The following is a 22,728-nucleotide window of genomic DNA, read 5'->3' on the forward strand; positions in this document are numbered from 1 at the left end:
GTTGCCGGAGGTATGTGGTGGGAAGATGATGATTTGCGTCTTGCCCACACTGATGAGGATTGGGGTGAAGGCCTTTCTGACAATACCTAGTATGTGGAGGAAGTCGACCACATGACAAGAAGTGGTGGATATTTCAAACCACCGTATCTAGACCAACCCGAGGCATTTGGGAAGGACAAAGAGGTAGAGAGACAGAAAGAGAAGCAGTTAGAAGAAGAGGTTGTGCTAAAATAGTTGAAGAAGATTCAAGCTAACATATCTATCTAGGGGCTGCTTATGGCTTCGCGAGTGCACAGACAAGATGTACTGACAGCGATGGATAAAGCGAAGTTGTCCATCGACACCACCCCGGAACAACTGGGGGGATTAGTTTTCCCAGGAGGTGCTGCGCCAACTTTGACCTTTTTCGACAAGGAGTTATTGCCAGAAGGCTCTACACACAACAAGCCTTTATACATATCCGTAGAGTATCGGGAAAAGTGGGTGCCAGTTGTACTAGTTGACATCGGGTTAGCAATTAATGTCTGTCTATGCCGCACGGCTTATGCTATTGGTCTGAAATTGGCCAATTCATGCCTACAGCCTAGGTGATTCGGGCGTATGACAATACAAGTAGAGAGGTGATAGGAACAGTGTAGATCAGAGTGCAGGTTGGACCTGCGCAACAGGATATTGAATTTCATGTCCTGGACGTTCCAGCCACTTTCAACTTATTGCTTGGGCGACCCTGGCTACACCAAGTAAGAGCTTTCTTTTCCACTCTCCACCAAATGCTGAAGTACCCCCATAGAAAAGGGGTGGCCATAGTCTTTGGAAATTCATCTATGCATCCTCCGCCAGAGGTCACTACACCTGTACTGGAAATTGTGCATGGTGAAGAGGATGTTTTCATTTTGGGGTTTACCTTGGCTAAGGTCCGGGTAGTGCAGAATATCTTGGTTGTCGATGAGGGCTTCTATGTCAGTGCCCAATCCGTGTACTTCATGAATAAGTTACAGCACATGCCCAGAATAGGATTAGGCAGAAGTGGCCGGAAAGACGTCGCTGCATTGGCCGATGTGCCAGATAACCCTCATGCCTTTGGTCTTGACTATTCGCTTACCAAAGAAGACTTGGTAAGGAAAGGAAAAGAAATGGCCAGAAGAGCCAGAGCAAGGCAAAGCGAGAAGCACTACGAGCTTGTGCACCGACCAATCCGGGGAACCCTCAATGGCTATTTTGTTCGGGAAGGGAAAGACTTCCCATTCTATGGTTTTCCCGAACCTTGGTTCAACTCTGAGAAGTAGCGGGTTCTCGGCTTTGAGATTTTCTTCGACTTACAGTTGCAAAAGAGTGACACAGAGGAACAGACTGAACTAACTACGGAGGCTACAAAGAACATAGAAAGTGATTCCAACAACAGTGAACTTGAGGTAGGAGCAGCATTGGTATGTCTCATTTTGGATTCTCAGATCAACCCAGAGAGCTTGAGGGATGCCCTAACCGTTTCCATGATCGGAGAACAATCAGGTGTGGTCCCTTCCGGTGGTATCTTGGATGCATCTGACGTACCGTCCCTCATTTGGCAGCTGGAGGAGGGCTTCCTGTCCAGTAGCTCTAAGTCAGGTAGTGAACCAGAATCTGATTCCACAGAGTCTGTGGAGTCGAAATCAGATTTCGGTTTATCTAAGTCTAGGTCTGGTATTCTTGGGGTTGATAAGTTGGATGCCGAGGTTTTGTCCAGGTCATCTTTTTCTTTTTCTTTTAAGTCGGTTGTAACTGAAGAATTGGATGAGCTGGATCTTTTGAATGTTAATACCACTGTTGTTTCTGAGTATTTCTCTGTGCCACTTATATATTGCATTGATCATGATTTTCAAAATTTTAATGAAAACGATGAGAAAGGAATTCCTCTAGTTTTGAAACTTTTGATTGATCGAGAGGATGAGAGGTTTGTAAAACCCCTCGTTGATGAAATCATTCCAATTAATGTGGGTACTGAGAAGGATCCGTGTCTGGTCCAGATTGGCTCTACGTTGTCTTTGGAGGAGCGCGAGCGCTTAGTCTCTTTATTAAAAGATTTCAAAGATGTTTTCGCGTGGTCCTACGAAGACATGCCTAGAATCAATCTTGAGATTCTACAGCATTGGATCCCTCTTGATCCCGAGGCCCAACCCGTCAAACAGAAGCTGCGGAGAATATGCCCAGATTGGGTTTTGAAGATTAAGGAAGAGGTCATTAAGCAGATAGACGCAGGGTTCTTGCTAGTATCTGAGTATCCGACTTGGTTGGTCAACATTGTTCCAATACTGAAGAAAGATGGCAGAATTCGAGTGTGTGTGGATTTCAGAGATCTGAATAAGGCCAGTCCGAAAGATGACTTTCCTCTACCGCACATCGACGAATTAGTGGACTTCACCGCAGGCCATGCGTTGCTCTCTTTCATGGATGAATTTTCTAGGTATAACCAAATTCTGATGGCACCCGAAGACAGAGAGAAAACCGTCTTCAATATGCCGTGGGGAACCTACTGCTATAGGGTGATGCCGTTTGGGCTGAAGAATACTGGAGTTACCTGTCAACGGGCTGCAACCATAATTCTGCATGACATGATCCATAAAGAGGTTGAGGTGTACGTGGACGACATGATTGTCTAGTCCAAGGAAAGAGAGGGCAACTATATCGCCTTAAAGAAATTCTTTCAATAGATCAGAGAATATCGGTTAATGTTGAATTCGCAGAAATGTACTTTTGGCATAACAGCAGGGAAAATGTTGGGTTTCTTGATCACACGAGGGGCATCAAGGTAAATCCTTCCAAAATTAAGGCCATCCTAGAAATGGCACCACCAAGGACTGAAAAGGAGGTGTGAGGCTTTCTGGGTAAAGTGCAATTCATAAGATGGTTTATTTCTAAATTGACCTTGACTTGTGAACCACTATTCGCTCTTCTGAAGAAAGGAAATAAATTCCAATGGGATGACCACTGTCAGTTTGCTTTTGAGTAGATCAAGCAGTACCTTCAAAACCCGCCTGTGTTGTAATCGCCGGAGCTGGGAAAGCCCTTGATTCTGTATCTGTCAGTAACAGAGACAATGATGGGATGCATGCTTGCTCAGGAATCTTATGATAGAGTGGAGAAAGCCATCTATTACCTGAGTAAAAAGATGCTGGATTATGAGACCTGTTACACCCCGCTGGAGAAGGCTTGTTTAGCCTTGGTATAGGCTACCAGGAAGTTGAGGCACTATCTGTTAGCTCACTCCGTAATTCTAGTTTCGAGATTAGATCCCATCAAATATCTCTTCAAGAAACCAGCACTTACGGGTAGGATAGCCCGTTGGTTGCTTCTTCTCTTCGAATTTGATTTGAAATATGTTACTCGCAAGTCTGTCAAGGGGAGAGCGGTAGCTGAGCTCCTGGCAGATCACCCAGTGAAAGGGGATGAAGCGGTAGAATACTTATTCCCAAATGAAGCTATTCTGCAAGTCGAGGAAGAGATTTGGACAATGTACTTTGACAGAGCGTCTAACCAGTACAGTTATGGGATAAGGGTGTTGCTGATAGCACCCGACAATTCCCATATACCCTTAGCCTTCAAACTCTGGTTCAAAGTATCCAACATTGAGGCAGAATACGAGGCGTGTATCGCTGGATTAGAAGCTGCCCTAAAACTAGGGGCAAAAAGGTTGGACATCATTAGGGACTCGACCCTGGTTGTGTCTCAAGCAAAAGGAGACTAAAAGGTCAAAGAAGAAAAAATGAAGATCTATTACCAAACCCTAGATGTTCTGTTTCATAGGTTTGAGAAGTTAACCTTCACGCATCAACTAAGAGAGAACAATAAGTTCGCTGATGCCTTATCAACTCTATCTTCCATGATAAACATCATGTTTGGAGTCTGGATGCGTCCGATCATTATTGAACAGAGGTATATGCCGGCTTACGAGTTAATCGCCGTAATAGATATAGTGCAAGATCAAAACCCCTGGTATTATGATATCTGGAACTTCTTGGAAAAGGAGGTTTATCCACCAGGGGCAAATGCCAAAGATAAAAAGGCAATACGGTGGATGGCTGTTCAATTTATCATCTGCGGGGGTAAGTTGTATAAAAGGGGTCATTTAGGAATGCACAAGTTGTGTGTTGACACAGAAGAGTCGAAGCGCTTAATGAAGGCCATCCATGGGGGAGAGTGTGGAGCGCACATGAGTAGAGTAATACTAGCCTGGAAGATTCTCAGGCAAGGTTACTACTAGTCTACCATGGAGGAGGATTGTATTGGTTTTGTTTAGCGATGCCACAAATGCCAAATTCATGCAAATCACATGAATATCCCGCCGTCGAAGCTGTACAACATGATTTCACCATGGCCTTTCTCAGTCTGGGGAATTGACGTCATTGGGGCAGTTACACTGAAAGGGTCAAATGGACACGAGTACATTCTAGTGGCAATTGATTATTTCACGAAGTGGGTGGAAGCTCAGTCTTATGCGGTGTTGAAAGTAATGCATGTGGCTAAGTTCATCCGCAACAACATTATTTGCGGTTATGGAGTCCCGAATGAGATCATTTTAGATAATGGCTCCCATTTCAAGCAAGAAGTGATCGACTTGTTGGAGAAATATAATGTGGCTTTTCATAAGTCATCCACATATCAGTCGCAAACCAATGGAGCTGTTAAGGCCGCCAACAAGAACATCAAGCACATTTTGCAGAAAATGGTTGAGACCCACAGGGACTAGCCAGACAAATTGCCATTTGCTCTCTGGGGCTACAAAACTTCAATTCGGACATCTACTGGGGCAACTCCGTACTCTCTTGTTTATGGGATGGAAGTTGTTTTGCCGATTGAAATAGAGGTTCCGTCGATGCGGGTTATGGCTAAGTGCCAGATAGCAGAAGCGGATTGGCAGCAGAGCAGGTTCGAAAAACTAATGCTGTTCGATGAGAGGAGGCTGAAAGCATGTACCATATTTAGGGTTATCAACGTAGGATTGCCAGGGCTTTTAACAAGAAAGTTAATTCTCGGAATCTTAAGGAAGGGAATTTGGTGCTGAAAGACAACCGATGTCACGCCCCAAACCCGCCCCTAAAAGTTTGGGCATGACCTATTCAGAAACGGACATGTAACCTGGTAACATAACATACGGGGCCTTATCGGAAGCACGAAAAAAAAAATGGAAATAATGAAACAAATAAACTCCATTGAGCTACTTCTACATGCCAGGATCTCGTTCATCACATGCATTATAGTGGATAGATAAAGTTCCAACTATAACTCGGAGCATATACATACACATTTACAATGCCAGCCCCATGATTGGGCGTATACAAAAAAAACAAACATGAAAGGATATATAACAACCTTAGAGGGACACCTATAAGCAAGTCAACATCTTAACAACTTGATAAAATAAATGGCTTATACAGTGCCTGGACATACGAAGGTTGACAAAAGAAAGCGGGCGTCTTGGCTAGGACTGACCACCTGATTGGTGACCTACAGAAACAGACATAATAGAGAGTGAGCCGGGCTCAGTGAATAGTAATACATAAATAAAATGATGCTTAACTTGAAACATAATACATGTCAATGTAATAGTCTGATTCTGTGCTAAGTACATAACGGCCTTAGGCCCAATCTTGCAACATAAACTTGATGGCTATAAGCCCTTGAAATGTGGTGGCACGAGGCCCTTGAAACATTGGCATAAAGCCCTTGAAACTTGTTTGACCTTGTAGTATATTCAAACTTGTAACATATACTTGAAACATACCTCAGCATACTTGAACTTGTAACATACTGGAAACATACCTGAAACATACTTGAACATCATTCATTAATTCAAACGGAACATATTATAACTGGAGCGTTTCTTGTTTTATCATGTCATTATCATACGCTTAACAATAAGAGACTAATTCACATTCTCATAAGAGTCACATAATAATGCTAAACTTTGCACTTATATCGTAGATTCTGAATAACTTCCAATTCATAAGCAACATAGCAACATAACTTCAAATTCATATGGATACACATAGCTACTCTTATATTTACTCAGAATCTATTCTTCAAGAATGAACATAAATTCTTTTGGGTAAATGACTTAATTCACGTGCTCTATTAATCAATAGTACACACCGTTGTTTAATCGTTCTTATATGTTAACATAGTTGCCTTGCCTTGTAATTAATAGAGTCCTAATGGTAACCGTTACATCATTCCCACGAGTTGACATAATTAACATAAAGTTAACAGGACAAAGTAAACACATTTTCATTAGATTACAGATGACTTTATCGGTTTCACAATTCCACAGTTCGGCCCTTGGCCTGAGGGGTTCACACATTCACAATAGCCTTTAGGTTTCATAGATTCACAACTTATCACATTGGCCTTCGGCCCTTTGGATTCACAAGTTCACAAGTTTGGCCCTTGGCCTCATAGCTTCATAATTTCACAAATGCCCCCTGGCCACATAGGTTCATAGTTCACAAATGGCCCCTGGCCACATAAATTCACAAGTCGGCCCTTGGCCTCATAGCTTCATAATTTCACAAATGGCCCCTGGCCACATAGGTTCATAGTTCACAAATGGCCCCTGGCCACATAAATTCACAAGTCGGCCCTTGGCCTCATAAATTCACATATACATAAATTAGCTTTTGGGTTTCATAGGTTCACAATTCGGCTCTTGGCTTCATAGTTTCACAATTCACAATTCAGAAATTCATACTTCACAAATGGTGCTCGGCCACATCGTTTCATATTTCACAAGTTGGTGATCCATACTTCACAAATTCGAGATGCATATTTCACAAATCCTTTTTGATGTTTTCATAATTTCACAATGTTCCTCATATAGCATACACCTTTGATGTTTCCATAATTTCACAATATTTACGTAGCATACATAACATACATGTCAACATAATTCTTATGACAAAGATCATAACGTCGAGCACAATAATCATTAATGGTTAAAGATACATCGAAGTACTACTACTCACAGTGCTACAACGGAGTGCTTGGCCCTCCTGAAGTATGCCCTGTACACATATATAACTTAGTCATTAGTTCTTTTTCCTTCCTTCATTATTCTTCACAAGCCTACCATTATCCATCCATTATACCACAATTTCCTCCATCTCAATATATCTATATATAGAAATAGATGATTACCATTCTTGCAAACACAATATGGAATTTTTAATCAATCACTTCGATTTCAAGATAGGAAGGAATTGTATGGACATCTTCCACATTTTTCCAAAAATAAATCATTCTCTTGATTTTAACAACTAAGCAAGCCCACAAGTATTTAGCAAAATAATTTGGGATTAACCCATTTTGGAAAACTCTACATTTTAAATCACAAAAATCAAAGTCAACATAGTCAATACCATCTCACATAATCACTACAATTCAACATAAGCAACATGATTCAACTCAATATCATTAAATATAATTCAACATAATTCAAGAGAAATTCTTAAATTCCATTTCAACATTCCATAACCGAGTTTATGTCATCTATATCATTTATAAATCATTTCCTCCAATTTCCTTCTCATTATAACATGATTTACATTGCTCATAACAAAATTCATTCGCAAATTTTAAACATAATTTTCAAACATAACCAAATTCCAATTAAACTTGTACATAGATAATTCAACCTACCAATTTCATGATTCAACTTTCAATTTGGGCCAAATAATTGATTATCATCAAAAATCAACCTAGGATTTCTAGAAAAACCTAGAAATTTCAAGAAAAATTCAAACTTCTTAACCCATTATTTTTTCTTCCAATTTTCCCCTTGATTATATATCCTAGGTTCATAATCCATAATCTAAACCCAACAACAAAACCCCAAATTCTTCAAATCCGAAATCCCCAAATTTCCATAATATAAACCTATATGCTCAACATGTAGATTTTGCCTTTATATACCCCAAAATACCAAAAATCTATCTATTTATGTAAGCATTGAAGGAGAACTAGGACCCCTACCTCAAGATTGAAAGCAAGGAAGCTAGGTCAAGAGCATAACTTCGAAATTTCAAAATCCCATCGGTTGAAAATGTTGATTTTCACTTGTTCTTCATCGTTGATGCAAAATCCATGGTTGATTTGTTGATAAAAGTGGAGGAAATCAAAGTTTTTAGGGCTAAGTTTTCGGACATGGAAGAGGGGAGAAGAAGAGAGGAAAAGAAAATGTAAGAAATGGTCCAAAAATCACGTTTTTTTAGCTGCTGTCCCGCACAGCCCGCACGTGCGGCGTTATTCCCCGCACGTGCGGCTCTGCTTCCAGCACAGATGTGGAAACTTCAAACGGGTATAACTCTCTCATCGGGACTCCTTTCTAGGCCGTTCTTGTGTTCAAATTGAAGCCCCGGAAACAAGCTTTCCAATGGTTCCAACCTCACATTCAAATTCTAAGTATGGAAGGAGAAAAGGGCAAAAGAGTGACGGCTGGTCAAAAATTCAAACTCAAATTTGAGACTTTTTATCTAATCTTATATATATATCTTGTTAATGCTTCGATCAAGGTTCCAAACATCATCCAAAGGTCCTCAATTATAATATTTATAGTTCACTTGCCAACCCATCAATATCAAGAGTCCGACAACCATACAAATTTTAAGGTGACAGGCACCACTATATATCAATCCAATGTGAATTTAAAATCCGAGTCGTTACACCCTTCCCACCTTAAAAAATTTCGTCCCCGAAATTTGCATCCGTTCTAACAAAAATAGCAATAACCTTATACTCACCAATTCTTAACAACCCCTAGTTCACAACAAAGCATGAGAGCATCCTACATATCCACCCAACCTTAACAACTTCCCATTACACCTCACTTCATTCCTCAACCCAAAATACAAAGTGTTAAAACTTACCCACCTTGGGGATATTTTATCCTCGAAATTGAAGAAAACCAAATAGAAGACAACTCAAACAGGCCCATTCTAGGTATGTAAAATAAAAGGAAACATCTCATATTTTATTTCACAGGATCTTGTATCGAATAAGATATAATTACAAGAGTCCTTGACAGGACATTCCAGACATAAACTCCCTAGTAGGCAGGGTTTGTAATCACAATATTTTCATGTCGCATCAATTCTCAGCTATAGAAACATATAATTCTTAAATACAGAAACATAATAAATAGCATTCCCCTAAGCACATAATTCATAACTTCCCACAGCATACGTTAATTTCCTTCACAATATACTGTGCTCATAACCAAATTGATCCAACCTTAATAGTTCATATGTAATTCTCATTCAAAAGTACATGTTCAAACTTGCCCAGTTAAGTAGTTCTTTGGGTAAATTTCATAGTGCCATTTACTCGGAGATGGGTTGTCCATTAAAGTCATAAATAGTTCCAAAATAATTAAATTAGTCACGTGGTTAGATCCAAATTCGGTTATGCATAATGAAATCATATATTAGAGCCTACCAACAAGGTTTTGCCTAATTAACGAGGCATATTTCATTCCAATAGTCACAAATAAATTGTTTATGTACGCAACCTTTAGCTTTATAATTCGCTGGTCATATCCCTTGTTCCCAAAAACACTTCAGAGTCATACCGGTATATTAATTCAGAATGATATGGTCAATACAACAGAAAAAGAGATCACAGTACACATCGTGAATTCCTCATAACATTACTTCTAAGTTCAGTAACACAAGAGGACTATACTCCAAGTCAAATAGCTACGACCATATCAAAACTAGTATCATACACTTTTATAAATTCATACAGACGTGTCATAATAGACATTTAATCATACTATTAAAAGCTCGGGTCTAAGTAGTATGCATAGCTCACAATTACAATGGGTCAGCAAACAGTCATATAGAAATTATAGACCAGTCGTCTGGCTCAATCAATTAACATATAACAGAGTATCCAGTTATTTCACATACGTAGGTCCTACTGGGTCCATTCATAGGGTCATAGATTTCCTTAAGTATACAGTAACCACACCCATGCAGATACATCTAGAAGTCAACAATTCAATGACAAAATGATTTGATCACCTAATATCAGAGTTAGACTTCTTAGCCAAATTAGTTCAATATTACGTCGCGCATATCATATTGTATAAGCATACCGAATGAGATAAATGTCCAGTACATAACGTTAATTCACCATCAATAGAGAACACTTCCCTGTCTATTCGTCTTTTTTTTTTTTTTTTTAAAGTTCACAGTGTCGTGCAGAACAATTTACATTACATCCTTCAAATACGGAGTAGGGATTAATTTAACAAATTGCAATATCTATCATTCGTACATTTACACAGAAATTTTCATAGAAATGATTTCTTAATCTTTCGTCATAATATACATAGGCAGGATTTTAATTCTTGCGGTAACTTATCAGTTTATCAATTAATTGGGTTGTTCTCAAAGTAGTCATTAGCTGCCTCCCTTTTTACAAGTCTCACACAAGCAAACACGTAATGTGGGTAAGGTCATTCATGTCGTTCAACCATTCTTTATATGGAATTTTAATTACAGATTACAATTTACACATAACAAAACAGATTACAGATGACAAAGTCAAATGTCAGATTTCAAATGTCTAATTTCATATTTCAGAATGCAAATTTCAAATTACAGACTTCCATAACAAATTACACACAATTCTAAGAGGGGTCATTATATACATAACTTCTTCAAACAGCCATTCGTATTCAACACAAGTTCAGTTAGCCCACAAACACATCTTATCAAAATACTCATATGCAGTAATTGCACAAAATCAAAGATCTAAACATTGTTGTGACAAGGAAGACTATATCGTTCTCTTTAGTTTTAGGATTATTCCATACCTAGGGTTTAATCACTTCATCTAAACAGATGATAAGCAACTTCCAATCCGCAAATAACAATCGATAACATACGTCTTATTTAATCATTGACATAGGGACTGTCTTACCGATCAGCTCGAACCCTTACCATGCTTCCGCTGCGCAACTCTGATGATTTAACCCCATCTGCATGTCTTACCATGTTCTACATCACAATCATTCACAATATACACAAAGCATATACAGTGGACAGGGATGATAATTGTTAGCGTTAACAGATTGCATTTAACGTTGCCATCACTTTCTTTCATATGCACTAAGGGTTTAATGCATGATGCCTAAGTCTTTTCTAGACATCCTAAAGCTCAATGGATTCGTGTGTGAGATAGCAACTCGTGCTCTGATACCACTTGTCACGCCCCAAACCCGCCCCTAAAAGTTTGGGCATGACCTATTCAGAAACGGACATGTAACCTGGTAACATAACATACGGGGCCTTATCGGAAGCACGAAAAAAAAAATGGAAATAATGAAACAAATAAACTCCATTGAGCTACTTCTACATGCCAGGATCTCGTTCATCACATGCATTATAGTGGATAGATAAAGTTCCAACTATAACTCGGAGCATATACATACACATTTACAATGCCAGCCCCATGATTGGGCGTATACAAAAAAACAAACATGAAAGGATATATAACAACCTTAGAGGGACACCCATAAACAAGTCAACATCTTAACAACTTGATAAAATAAATGGCTTATACAGTGCTTGGACATACGAAGGTTGACAAAAGAAAGCGGGCGTCTTGGCTAGGACTGACCACCTGATTGGTGACCTACAGAAACAGACATAATAGAGAGTGAGCCGGGCTCAGTGAATAGTAATACATAAATAAAATGATGCTTAACTTGAAACATAATACATGTCAATGTAATAGTCTGATTCTGTGCTAAGTACATAACGGCCTTAGGCCCAATCTTGCAACATAAACTTGATGGCTATAAGCCCTTGAAATGTGGTGGCACGAGGCCCTTGAAACATTGGCATAAAGCCCTTGAAACTTGTTTGACCTTGTAGTATATTCAAACTTGTAACATATACTTGAAACATACCTCAGCATACTTGAACTTGTAACATACTGGAAACATACCTGAAACATACTTGAACATCATTCATTAATTCAAACGGAACATATTATAACTGGAGCGTTTCTTGTTGTATCATGTCATTATCATACGCTTAACAATAAGAGACTAATTCACATTCTCATAAGAGTCACATAATAATGCTAAACTTTGCACTTATATCGTAGATTCTGAATAACTTCCAATTCATAAGCAACATAGCAACATAACTTCAAATTCATATGGATACACATAGCTACTCTTATATTTACTCAGAATCTATTCTTCAAGAATGAACATAAATTCTTTTGGGTAAATGACTTAATTCACGTGCTCTATTAATCAATAGTACACACCGTTGTTTAATCGTTCTTATATGTTAACATAGTTGCCTTGCCTTGTAATTAATAGAGTCCTAATGGTAACCGTTACATCATTCCCACGAGTTGACATAATTAACATAAAGTTAACAGGACAAAGTAAACACATTTTCATTAGATTACAGATGACTTTATCGGTTTCACAATTCCACAGTTCGGCCCTTGGCCTGAGGGGTTCACACATTCACAATAGCCTTTAGGTTTCATAGATTCACAACTTATCACATTGGCCTTCGGCCCTTTGGATTCACAAGTTCACAAGTTTGGCCCTTGGCCTCATAGCTTCATAATTTCACAAATGCCCCCTGGCCACATAGGTTCATAGTTCACAAATGGCCCCTGGCCACATAAATTCACAAGTCGGCCCTTGGCCTCATAGCTTCATAATTTCACAAATGGCCCCTGGCCACATAGGTTCATAGTTCACAAATGGCCCCTGGCCACATAAATTCACAAGTCGGCCCTTGGCCTCATAAATTCACATATACATAAATTAGCTTTTGGGTTTCATAGGTTCACAATTCGGCTCTTGGCTTCATAGTTTCACAATTCACAATTCAGAAATTCATACTTCACAAATGGCGCTCGGCCACATCGTTTCATATTTCACAAGTTGGTGATCCATACTTCACAAATTCGAGATGCATATTTCACAAATCCTTTTTGATGTTTTCATAATTTCACAATGTTCCTCATATAGCATACACCTTTGATGTTTCCATAATTTCACAATATTTACGTAGCATACATAACATACATGTCAACATAATTCTTATGACAAAGATCATAACGTCGAGAACAATAATCATTAATGGTTAAAGATACATCGAAGTACTACTACTCACAGTGCTACAACGGAGTGCTTGGCCCTCCTGAAGTATGCCCTGTACACATATATAACTTAGTCATTAGTTCTTTTTCCTTCCTTCATTATTCTTCACAAGCCTACCATTATCCATCCATTATACCACAATTTCCTCCATCTCAATATATCTATATATAGAAATAGATGATTACCATTCTTGCAAACACAATATGGAATTTTTAATCAATCACTTCGATTTCAAGATAGGAAGGAATTGTATGGACATCTTCCACATTTTTCCAAAAATAAATCATTCTCTTGATTTTAACAACTAAGCAAGCCCACAAGTATTTAGCAAAATAATTTGGGATTAACCCATTTTGGAAAACTCTACATTTTAAATCACAAAAATCAAAGTCAACATAGTCAATACCATCTCACATAATCACTACAATTCAACATAAGCAACATGATTCAACTCAATATCATTAAATATAATTCAACATAATTCAAGAGAAATTCTTAAATTCCATTTCAACATTCCATAACCGAGTTTATGTCATCTATATCATTTATAAATCATTTCCTCCAATTTCCTTCTCATTATAACATGATTTACATTGCTCATAACAAAATTCATTCGCAAATTTTAAACATAATTTTCAAACATAACCAAATTCCAATTAAACTTGTACATAGATAATTCAACCTACCAATTTCATGATTCAACTTTCAATTTGGGCCAAATAATTGATTATCATCAAAAATCAACCTAGGATTTCTAGAAAAACCTAGAAATTTCAAGAAAAATTCAAACTTCTTAACCCATTATTTTTTCTTCCAATTTTCCCCTTGATTATATATCCTAGGTTCATAATCCATAATCTAAACCCAACAACAAAACCCCAAATTCTTCAAATCCGAAATCCCCAAATTTCCATAATATAAACCTATATGCTCAACATGTAGATTTTGCATTTATATACCCCAAAATACCAAAAATGTATCTATTTATGTAAGCATTGAAGGAGAACTAGGACCCCTACCTCAAGATTGAAAGCAAGGAAGCTAGGTCAAGAGCATAACTTCGAAATTTCAAAATCCCATCGGTTGAAAATGTTGATCTTCACTTGTTCTTCATCGTTGATGCAAAATCCATGGTTGATTTGTTGATAAAAGTGGAGGAAATCAAAGTTTTTAGGGCTAAGTTTTCGGACATGGAAGAGGGGAGAAGAAGAGAGGAAAAGAAAATGTAAGAAATGGTCGAAAAATCACGTTTTTTTAGCTGCTGTCCCGCACAGCCCGCACGTGCGGCGCTATTCCCCGCACGTGCGGCTCTGCTTCCAGCACAGATGTGGAAATTTCAAACGGGTATAACTCTCTCATCGGGACTCCTTTCTAGGCCGTTCTTGTGTTCAAATTGAAGCCCCGGAAACAAGCTTTCCAATGGTTCCAACCTCACATTCAAATTCTAAGTATGGAAGGAGAAAAGGGCAAAAGAGTGACGGCTGGTCAAAAATTCAAACTCAAATTTGAGACTTTTTATGTAATCTTATCTATATATCTTGTTAATGCTTCGATCAAGGTTCCAAACATCATCCAAAGGTCCTCAATTATAATATTTATAGTTCACTTGCCAACCCATCAATATCAAGAGTCCGACAACCATACAAATTTTAAGGTGACAGGCACCACTATATATCAATCCAATGTGAATTTAAAATCCGAGTCGTTACAACCGAGCTCCCATCCATGACCCTAGGGGCAAGTTCAGACCTAATTGGACTGGTCCTTACATTATCAAAACCATTTGGTCGGGTAGAGCTGTTATTCTCATGGACATGGATGGCCTAGAATTTTCTAACCGATCAACATGGACAAGTTGAAGAAATATTACCCATGAGAGGCTCGCTAGGTCGAAAACCCGGAAGGGCAACCTAGGCAAAAGTTAGAGCACAAAAAATTAGAAATAAAGAAAAATTGAGCTCGCAAGGTTGAAAACCCAAAAAAGGGCAGCCTTGGAAAAAGTTAAAGCTCAAAAGGAGAGCGTTAATACCTGAGTGAACCTGAACCGAACTATGTAAGGCTTGATTCCCATCTATGTCCATGTGTTTGATCAAGGCATCCTTGTCTTTTCGTTATCTAAAAGTTCGGTTGTGATCTTTACCCTGGGAGAATAGCTAACTACAGTGTTGAGCAATGCTATTTAGTCAAGGGGCAATTTTTCATTTCTGGATTCGGGGTTGTACATCTCAAGGATAGGTTCCATGTGTGTCAAGTTGTGATCCCTATCGAAAATGGTTTTGAAAAGTTTTAATAAAAGTTGATTTTGTTCAAATTAATCTTTTTACAACTTAGACCATTTTTTGACCGAAAGGAAAATTTTCAGTGCCCATAACTTCAATTTCATTGATTTCAATACAAAGTTCTTCAACTCTCAATACACATCAAAGTTGCTTTTATTACATTCAAAAAGAAAACTTGAAAAGTAAGATCAAAGCAAAAAACTTGGGGCATAGTTGAGTCAGGTGTTCCTACGTCCCCTGCTTGTGCTTATGGAAGCTCCTGACGCTAAAGTGGGTCCAGATTGCACCTCATCTTCAAGCCAAGTCAAGCACTTGCCAGAAAGTGCACAGTTGAAACTAGGGGCGGGAGCCAGAAGTTCTCTCGTCCTCCAAGCAGTGGGATATCGAGCTAATTATGAACCTTGGATTGGGAATGAAGCCAAGTACTCTACCATCTCTTCTGTGAAAGTCTAGTCGTGTCTGAACTGACGCTTGAACTAGAACGGAAAATAGAACACATAGTGTGTCAAGCCAATCAGCTGAACTCCAGGTTGCGGAGTCATGTTATAGCTTATCTCAGGCAGATCAAACTAGGGGTAGCGCCAAGCAATGTCAGCAGCAAACCTGTTGCACATCCAATGGCATCACCACCCCTCGTTCGGGAAATCCACTAGCCATTGGCAAAAGAAATAGCTCCGTCCTGAATATGCAGGGCAAGAGTCCACTACCTTCAGTCTGTCTATGAGCCATATCTGGGGAGGGATGAAAAAAAGAGATATTAAAGAATAGAGAGGCATATGTTGAGGAAAAAAGTGAGAAAAGGGTTTTGAGAGAAAAACAGAGCATGAGTGTCGAGTGATGTGAGAAATACATATTAGAAAGGGTGGGAAACATTACCTGTAAAAGTAGTGGACTTCCTGCGAATTTGGTTGTTTCTCGCCGATGAAAGGCGTCTAAGTGCATCAAAGTCTCGACCAACGCCAAGCCAATGCAGCTCTTGCCCTCTTTCAAACCTTGCGCCACTTCAACTAGCCGAATGCTAGACCCGCCAAGACTAGGGGCAAGGAGAAAGTGCGTTAACATACACAAACAAAGGGCATGTTGCCGAAAACCCTGCCAAAGAAGATTGCTTTGGTCATAGGCATTAGAAAATCGATGAATCAAACTGGGGATGCCTAGCTCTCCATTGTGAACCAAGGATAGAGCCCCATACAAAATGAGCCCACACATCCTTCCCAAAGCTTGGATGTGACCAAAACGGGGCTGAGGCAAGATTTTCTCATCGCGCTGGGATTCCATTAGCACTTGAAATTCTTTGATGGTCAGGCATAGCTCTTGTCCCCCGAAGTTAAATGCGTGCGTACCGGGTTCCAACATCTAGTTGTGGCATGTAGGAACGGAAACCAAAGCAGAGAATGACTCAGCGGGAATAGTGCATTTATGTCGAAATTGCAAAAATTTAGCTTTTCCAAGCCATCTAAAGTTGCAATCCAATTCGAGAGTTTTTCGGCAAAGAATGGCTCCATTTGTGAAGAATTTGCAGTTGAAATGAAGAAAACACGAAGTCTGAACCTTTTGTAGAAGATAAGGCAGTGAGTGGAAGCCAGGTGTCAACATTCTGGAGGTTTCTCACATTGGTGGCTGACCGACCACTAGTGATGGTTGACAAACCACTTTGGTAGCCGACCGGCCATATCTGGTGACCGACAAAATCCATTCATGGCTGGCAGCCCTTTTTGCAGACCTGTTATCCACCTTTGTGTTGAGAGTGCTGAGAACCTTGTTTTGTTCTGCTCGTTGTATATGCTAAGGTCTTGTTTTGAGTCCTTTTAGTTTTAGAAAGTTTGCTGTGTTGTATTTAAGTTGTTTATCGAGTTGTTTTGTTCATCGAGTTGTTTATCGAGCCGTTTTGCTGTATATTGAATTGTTCTGTTATTTATTGAGTTGTTGTTATTTTGATTATCGAGTTGTATTACTTTGTTTATTTCAGTTGCTAGTCAGTTCGTTACCTGATTCAGACTGTTGTGACAATACAAGTATTTGGTTTTCAATGTTAAATTCAATCTCATTTTCATGCAATGTGGTGCTCATGATGCAAAGCATAGCACTTTTACAAAACAGCTTGGTTTTTATTCCGATCATGGTTGTTTTTACAAAAAAGTACAGTATAAGTTTTTATAGCCAAAAAAAAAAAAAAACTATTTGAGGTCGTGTAAAGTGCTAACACTACTAATAAAAAGAAACTAAGCAAAAAAATAGATAGATCAGCGCCAGCTATCTCAGGCTCGAGAGGCCCTCTTCGTCCTCTTCCTGGGCAGGGACTCAGAGTTGTCTCCATCTGCCCTGCTATCTGAACGGGATGCCGAATCGGAATCGGAGTCATTGCTGCTCTCTGCCTCAGAACCTGGCTCAGCAGCATCGCCATTAGCAGAACTCGAGCCGGCATCATCGTCTCTACTCTCGGATGACTTAACGTGCTGCCTCCTCAGCCTTGCTAGTCTCGCCGCCTCCTCGGCCTTGCTAGTCTCGCCGTCGTCACCGCTCAGAATGGGCTCTGAAGGACCACTCTCGTCTTGGGCGCCCCTGGCTTTGCCTTGGCTGTGTGCTGGAGCTTGTCTCTCTCTCCTCCCTACTGCTGGAGGAGGTACTAATGGTCCTGGTGCTGCTGCCACCAGTGCTCTCAGTATAGGTAGGACCTGAAAGACAGTTGTTATATGTCAGCCACAGTATGTGTATCAGATGCAAGTATGGTGTGCAGAATGAGTATATACAGAAGTCAGGTACAGTGTATGAATACAGTGTGGAAGTGTAGTATTTTCAGATGCAGTGGATCAGTGCAGCATAGGGAAATTTTCAATTGAAATGTCAGTTTCAGTGTGTCATTAGAAATTTGATGATTGGAACGTAAGAAAACTGAAGAAATTACCTGAATGCTATGGAAGCCAAGTAGTGCCTTCCTCATCAATATCATGCCCTCGAATGAAGCTAACAGCTCCAGCAGATCCTCGGTGTATCCAGGAGGTGCCTACATATGTATTGGAAATGATCAATATCCAGAAGGAACAAATATCAGAAAGAAATGAGAAAACTAAAGAATAGGGTACATACTGGGGGCTCATCAGGAGCTCTAACGTATCTGTGTCCTGCTGCGGCAGGCTCAATCAGGATCTAGTATGCCTCCCTAGTATACCGCCAACATGTGAGTACAGTAGGTAGCTCTGGCCAGTCGGTCCTTCACCTCGTCTGGGTGGCTCCTCTACCACGCGCCCTGGTCACCTTGGGGACTTCGGCTCTCTCTCTTGTAGCTGGAGCTCTCATCTCCTCACCTCCGTGAATACGGGTCAAAGGAGGCATGAGGTGTGTCTCGATGAATGTCGCATAATCACCCTCCCCCAAGAAGTAATCGGCGTCCAAGCCTCTGGTAAACTAGATCATCTCCTAGGAGGTGAGCTGCTCTGTAGCTCTCATAGATGGTGGGGGCGCCATGGGAACTATCGGCTGCAACAAACCCAAAGTCTGGAGTAGGAAATGCTCGCCTAGAAACTAGGCCCGACAAACTGGACCCTCGAATAGAAGCCGGAAACAGGTGGCCCCCCGAGCTCTAGCAAACTGGTCCTCGACTCCTTCAGGCATCGTCACCCAAGGCTGCCACGTGATTTGTAAACAGAGAATGCACAGCTTGTTAGTTGCCATTAGAATATTACAATATGAATCAGAACAGAAGCAGAATAACATTAACTGTGAATTTTGAGTTACCTTTGCTGTAGTCACAGTGTCGAAGTACCAGCGGAAGAATGAAAAAGTTTCTCAGGTCCTCGCAGACATCTTTCGTCATACCGGTGAGAGTACGGCATGACAGGAGACATCTCTACCTCTGGCTCTAGGGCAAGGGCCGGGAAGTAGGCATATACCCAAAGCTGCAAAAAGAAAAGGGCCATATTGCGTATACAGCAAAACACAGGGAATGCAGAAAGTAGAGAATGTAGAATACAAAATGTGTAGTATACAGAAAGTACAAGTGGAAAGCAGAAAGCACGACAGGAAATGCAAAGCAAAAAAGGTAAAGCATACCTCACAGGCTCTCCAGTAGCCACCGACCATATTCCCGCTCCTGTGGGATGTCGAGCTCATATATCCATACAATGTGGCAAGGCCAGAACCGCCCTAATCATAAACACAGACCTGGGACAAGTCCACCAGTGCACTCAGGAGGTATAACCCAATAGTGTTCACTATTTCTACGAACAAAGTGGTGTCGAAGAGGAACATCAAGAAGCCTCATGCATAATGCTCAATCTCCTCTGGGGTCACTGGCTCTCTCTCTCAAAACTGCTCTGCAAACTAGTTGTACCGTGCCATTCCCGATCAGAAGAGAGGTTGGTGTGCTCCTAGCAGGTAGATCCATGTAGCCTCCCACTCACCTATGTATGTATCATAAGGGATTGGACAACTCCCTAGCTTTATGCTAGTGAGCATAGGGAAGTCATAGGGAGTCATCGTCATCTCTCCCGCAGTAGAGAAGTGGAAAAAGTTGGTGGTATCCCACCACCTCTCTACCAACGCTCCAAGTAGAGGTCGACTCGTTATAAGGTGTGATAGCCCCATGCAGAATAAACCGAAGCTGGCCTCATCAACAATGTGGCGGACACCATCGGGGAGCTTCATATACCACTTTATCGCGGATGTGGCTTTATAGCCCCTGATAGAGTGGGAATCCTCCTATGATCAAAACGAACAGGTGAGAGGTAATGTAAGAAATACAGTGCAAGAATATGTTTGAAACAAACAGGTAAGAGGCAGTGTAAGAAATATAGTGCAAGAATATGTTTGAAATGAACAGGTGAGAGGCAGTGTAAGAAATACAGTGCAAGAATGTGTTTGAAACAAGCAGGTGCAAGGCAGTGTAAGAAATACAGTGCAAGATATATGTTTGAAACGAACAGGTGAGGGGCAGTGTAAGAAATACAGTGCAATAATATGTATGAAACGAGTAGGTGAAAGGCAGTGTAAGAAATACAGTGCAAGAATATGTTTGAAATGAACAAGTGAGAGGCAGTATAAGAAATACAGTGCAAAAATATGTTTGAAATGAGCAGGTGAAAAGAAATGTAAGAAATACAGTGCAAGAGTGTGGTTTAAGCAAGAAATGCAAGGTACAGTGAAGAAAACATGAGAATACAATGTATACCTCGGTGGCACCGTAAGACAAATAGGAGGTCGGCTCTCATAGCAAGAGATCATTTGGTGCACCTCGCTCAAACCCTCTGAAATGCCAAACACGCTTAGGTGGTAGCACATACGTCTGAGGATCATATGTTGTCGGGTCAAACCCTGGGTGGTAGTAACATAGGCTCGGGCTCTACCTCCATCTTTGGGGACAACTGAAGTGGAATCTCTGGGGAAGCTCCGTCATGAGGAACGTCGTCCACCATCTGGAAAGAAGATGAGAAAGTGGGCGAAAATGAGCAAGATAGGTGGAAAATGCCAAAAGTCAACTCAAGTCAACCCTAGGAGAGAGAAAAAGGGAAGAAAAAGTCAAAGCCAGGGAAAAGGCACAGAACCCAAGAAGAACTCAAGGGAAACAAGCCTCAAGTGGTGAAACTCCAAGAAAAAGTACCGAAATCGAATTTCAATCGGTTCAAAGTGCAGTATGCAAAAAGGATTTAGCGAATCAAACGTGCATAGGGAGTTTAAAAACGCATATAAAGCATGGATCTAGAGGGGAAAACTATCTGGAGAGAGAAAGGGAAGATTTTTGGCCATGGAGAAGTGTAGAAATGAAGTTTGGGGGTGTATATTTAAAGACCCGTGGTGAACTGACTGAATTGGCCCCGATCTGCCATCGGTGGCCGACCGGCCACCATTGGTGGCTGACAGGTGGCCGACACGCTTCTCTGGTGGTCGTCCAGTGCCCAATGCTCCTAAATTGAATCTTGATGCTATTTTGCGTCTTCATTTCTCAAGAAGTGCAAGGAAAGGTCACTGTTGAGTTCAAGTTCTCTCGGTGGAAGCTTGAAACCGTGTTTTCAGGTGGTCGTCATCCATCTTGTTGCACGAGGTGTATCCTTTTTGTGTATCGCAACTCTTCCGAGAGGTAAATCGGAAAGTTACTACTGAACTTGTTTCGATAATATTCGTTTTTATTCTTGCATAGAACATGTATTCTGCACTGTGCATAGAACATGCATTTTGTACTGTTGCATTGAATATGAATTCTAATGTGGTATAGAACGTGCTCCGACTTTCGTCGCATAGAATATGCTTCTGTTTTGTTTCTCGCATGTTTCGCATAAAACATGCCATTAACATTGTATCTTGGTTATTTATCTTGCATAGAACATGCATTCTTATTGTATTGTACCTGTTAAGTTTCTTTCTTATGCAAACACAATATTGTATGTATGGTTCATTCAAAGGAGTTTCGGCTAGGATCATTCATCGGTAAGAGAGCCTCTTCCTTCACTTTTGTGTATCTATCGCACCTGTTCACTTTTGTGCATCTATCGTGCTTGTTCACCTTCGTGGATCTATTGCACACTTTTCTGTGGTTTTACCTCACGACGTACGATGTACGCACTTGTGTGGTTCCCTTTGGTTACCTTCCTTCAATTAAAAAACATTTGTGTGCGTCTTGATGTTTATCACCTCCTTTGGTTACCTCCTTTGGTTAAAAACATTTGTGTGCGTCTTGATGTTTATCTCCTCCTTCGGTTAAAAACATCTATGTGTGTCCTGATGTTTATACCACCCTTCGGTTACCCGTCCTTCGGTTAAAAACATTTGTGTGCGTCGTGATGTTTATACCACCCTTCGGTCACCCATCCTTCGGTTAAAAACATTTGTGTGCGTCCTGATGTTTATACCACCCTTCGGTTACCCGTCCTTCAGTTAAAAACATTTGTGTGCGTCCTGATGTTTATACCCTCTTTCGATCACTACCCTTCGGTTAAAAATATTTGTGTGCGTCCTGATGTTTATACCCACTTTCAGTCACCACCCTTCGGTTAAAAACATTTGTGTGCGTCCTGATGTTTATACCCTTTTTCGGTCACCGCTCTCCGATTAAAAATATTTGTGTGCGTCCTGATGTTTATACCCTCTTTCAGTCACTGCTCTCTAGTTAAAAACATTTGTGTGCGTCCTGATGTTTATACCCTCTTTCGGTCACCACCCTTCAGTTTAAAACATTTGTGTGCGTCCTGATGTTCATATCCCCTTCGGTAATCGCCCTCCGGTTAAAAACATTCGGGTGTGCCCCGATGTACACCCCTCATTTTCCTTCCATGTGCAACACATTAGGAT

The 22,728-nt window shown here is 40.4% G+C and overlaps 2 long non-coding RNA genes across 2 annotated transcripts; both read right to left on the reverse strand.

Annotated features, from left to right (window-relative positions):
* Window positions 1-5,073: 5,073 nt before the first annotated feature.
* On the reverse strand, window positions 5,074-8,469 carry LOC145816148 (uncharacterized). The gene is made up of 3 exons (XR_014358581.1): window positions 8,002-8,469; window positions 6,996-7,034; window positions 5,074-5,796 (listed from the first exon to the last, which is right to left on the reverse strand). It is a non-coding gene; the product is annotated as an uncharacterized LOC145816148 (long non-coding RNA).
* A 3,075-nt stretch (window positions 8,470-11,544) lies between these two features.
* Window positions 11,545-14,869, reverse strand: LOC145816142 (uncharacterized). The gene is made up of 3 exons (XR_014358563.1): window positions 14,188-14,869; window positions 13,182-13,220; window positions 11,545-11,982 (listed from the first exon to the last, which is right to left on the reverse strand). It is a non-coding gene; the product is annotated as an uncharacterized LOC145816142 (long non-coding RNA).
* Window positions 14,870-22,728: the final 7,859 nt, after the last annotated feature.

This window comes from Camellia sinensis, unplaced genomic scaffold, assembly GCF_055761805.1.
Source record: "Camellia sinensis isolate YWXY unplaced genomic scaffold, ASM5576180v1 Unanchor3, whole genome shotgun sequence".
Lineage (NCBI taxonomy): Eukaryota > Viridiplantae > Streptophyta > Magnoliopsida > Ericales > Theaceae > Camellia > Camellia sinensis.